Below are 3461 nucleotides of genomic sequence, written 5' to 3' on the forward strand. Positions count from 1 at the left end.
AAGGGACATTTCTTTTTTTACTTAGTTTATTTCTCCAATGCCAAATCGGTGTGTCTTGTTTGCAACGAAACTGTCCCTGTTTGCAAATAATGAAATCTGAGACGTCATTAGGAATCTGAGCATGGTACTTCATTTAAGGTTAGGCATACGGTTAGCAGTGTGATTACGGTTAGGTTTTACATCACATTTTAAGAAGAGAAATTGTAGAAATACACTAGGTGTATGACTTTGTGGCTGTGGTGACTAGTGACGACCCTGAATAGGTTGCGCTAATAATACATTTTACATTACAGAGAAGTCGACTGTTTTTACTCCGAGCGGAAAGGGAGTCCCTAGAGAAAGCAAGATCAAGATGGTTGTCAGGAGTAGTGCAGTATTACCATAAGGAGACGTATACTTGGAAAATGGAGGAGGAATGGAGGGAAAAAGAGAGGGAGAGGAGGTCTAAGAGAGAGGGAAGAAGAGGGTGAGCTTGAGTCGGATAAAAATGGTGGAAAAAAGTAGATGGTTTGTTAAATAAGAATGATAGAAAGTGTAAGCAGAGGGAGCTGAAGACAGGAGGAGAAATGGAAGTGAATGAGGGTGAAGTATCGGAGTTGGTAGGTGTGGTGAAGTTATCGGAGACCGAGGTATGCACGGAGGGTAAGAAAAGAGATGAGTCTGTGACAGTAGGAGTGAAGTTTATGGATAAAGTGGACTCTTGCCTTTTGGCTGATTCATTTGTGGTTTCACGGTATGTGAAAAAAAGAGTTGGGTAATGTGGAATCGGTGAGGGTAACCAAAAGTGGTCTAGTGATAATTGTTTGTGTTTCTGTTGGTCAGAGGAAGAAGGCACTTGGAGTAAAACAAATGGGGGAAAGGAACGTGAATTGTTTTGCTCTCAAGAAAAGGTCACCAATAAAAGGAGTGATAACTGGGGTAGCAGTAAATATAAAAGTTGACCAGCTGAGGGCAGAGATTCCCGGTGTATGTGATGCTCGTCGTTTGATGTGACGCAGACAGGGTGGCGTCACATCCTTTCAGGATGATGGCATGAGGTAGGAATAAATACATTTAATTAGTGGAGTAGGGTGGTGTTAATTTTATTTTATATAACTTTGAAATTAGTGAGTGTAGTGTTCGAAGGTAGGGTGTTTATTTAGTACATTTGCATTTTTCAAGCAAAGTATAAGGGAGTTGTACTCCAGTCTAGTAGGTGGCGGTAATGCAACAAATTGGATGCCAACCGCCGTTAAACCTCATAGAAGAAGATATTTTTACTCCAAAGGATCATGGGAACTTCCTTTTCAGAAGATAGCAATGTGCTATCAACGTTTTACTGCTCATTCCATTTTGCGATACTACGGGGAGGTTGATTTTGGCTTTTTATCTATTAATCTTTTGACGACATTTTTGGTCGTAAAACGCATCATTGTAACGTTAAGTGCATTGACTTTTTATCCTCGAACATTTTATTTGGATTCAGTTGAATTTATCCAGTTGTATAGTTGTGAATGATCTAGCTGGCTGAGTTGATATTACAAACGGCTAACTCAGACACGATTTATTTTTTAACATTTTGTGAAATGTGCTTGGACAGCATGGAAACTAAAGTGGAATTCAAAGTACTGAAACCTGGCTACTCCAGACGATCTGGTAAACTTTCAAAGTGCAGACTGAGGAAACTTCTCCATTTGAGTTCCAAGGAAGGCCTGAAACGGTGGCGCACCAACCTTGTCAAAGCCACTCTCAAAAAATACATTCGTTGCGAACAGAAGAAGGTAACGTTACTCACTAAACTGGTCAACCAGGAACAACTTTTGACCGACAACGGCGAAGAGATGACGTATATGGAGACCGAAAATATCGGCAGAATTACACGACCACTAGGCGCAATGGCGCCAACGAATACAACACAGTATCTGATGGACATTGTATACGACGACATGCACATCGACACCAGTTCCAACCAGTTCAAGTCGCACGCAGTTTCATTTGTTTCTAGCGCCTCTCTTTCACCCAGGAGCGCGTGTGAAAGTTCTCTTGATTTTCAACAGAGGGACTTCGACGAAATGTATCTCCATTTTGGATCATGTTGATCAGGCTTGAACCAGTCTGTGGCAGAGCTGACCAGTCCATTGACTCTAAACCTCGCAAACCAAGGTGTGCATAAGGTTATTGTAAATAAGATGTGTATTATAAATAAGACCCTAGGTAATTACTGCCTGTCAATTTTATTTTTTGAACGTTTTTAAATTTAACGTTAACAAATGTATTTTGAATTTCATTTGACTATGGTCTATTGCACAATCATGTTACATTTTGGGCTTTCCTTGTCCTCACAGCGACGCACCGGACGCTGCCTGTCAGTAGAGGGCGCTCGCTCGCAGCGTCGCTTCCGGTGAAGTTGAGTCAACCGCTAAGGTATCCCAGGTAAACCTGCGTCACCAACAGGTAAACGTGGCAGGTAGTGCAGTCATTCAGGTTCAACGTTCTATGGTGCAATTTGACATTTGGTTGCATTTCATTGACATCACTACAGGTGTAGTCTCATCTGCGATATGGAGTAATTTGCCTTTGGTCGACTTGGTTGTATTCACAGTACCCAGATGTGTTCACAGCCATCTGCTGTATTTACTCTTGTGCGAGCCTTTTTCAGGTCACTCCTTCTACTTGCCTCCTACCTGACTGCAATCAGCTCGGCTGTTGCCAGATCGATGGACACGTGCGGATGACTGAGGAAGGAAGTAAGGTTTCAAGTCCACCTCACATGTAGTGTTGCAGTTCTAATGTACACTTAATGGGTGATACTGACTTGATTAGCAATCATGTTACCAAATGCAAGTTTGGGTAATATTCACGCATTACAGTTATTTGTTACCCATAGGAAAGACATTACATCATTTTTTTGATTACTTAATGTAAATGTTTGTTTAAACTTGTCGCCAATGACATCGATGTAAATGTGTTGTATGTGTCTGGACATGTTGAGAAATCCCAACTTCCTAGTTAAATGCTCTTGTGAATAAAAGTACCTGTTGCCACTTTGTTTTGTTAAATTGTTTTCTGTACTTTGAAGATCTTTAGTGTCACTCTGCTTTCACATGTTGGTATTTCAACTAAAGTAACGTGGCCAGAAATGTTTACTGTCTCAATTTACAGGTGAGGTAGAATACACATGGTGCAATTTGGTTTTGCATCAGCAGTTTTCTTGTTGGTCGCTCATGTCAGAACTTTTGGGGGGATTAAGTCTAGCCAGCAATCTAAACATCTAGTAATCACTGTTGGATTACTGACCGTGGGCCCCCATTAATAGTCTTAAGTCACTCTGCTGTTATTACTGCCAACATCTCCCTGTCAATGTTTAGATTTGCATGAAAATATCTGTAAACCTCTTTTCTCTGCCCAATGGCAAAATTAGTTTAATCCCAGACCTGCAAGCTACTGTGGCCCTCATGAGTTCAGATTTTTGTTTCCCATCC

General features: G+C 41.1%; 1 long non-coding RNA gene across 1 annotated transcript; it reads left to right on the forward strand.

Moving 5' to 3' along the window:
- Positions 1-1278: 1278 nt before the first annotated feature.
- Positions 1279-3023, forward strand: LOC120031971. Its single transcript, XR_005473778.1, has 2 exons — positions 1279-2142; positions 2325-3023. It is a non-coding gene; the product is annotated as an uncharacterized LOC120031971 (long non-coding RNA).
- The last annotated feature ends 438 nt before the right edge of the window (positions 3024-3461 follow it).

The sequence above is a fragment of the Salvelinus namaycush genome, chromosome 38, assembly GCF_016432855.1.
Source record: "Salvelinus namaycush isolate Seneca chromosome 38, SaNama_1.0, whole genome shotgun sequence".
In the NCBI taxonomy this organism is placed as follows: domain Eukaryota; kingdom Metazoa; phylum Chordata; class Actinopteri; order Salmoniformes; family Salmonidae; genus Salvelinus; species Salvelinus namaycush.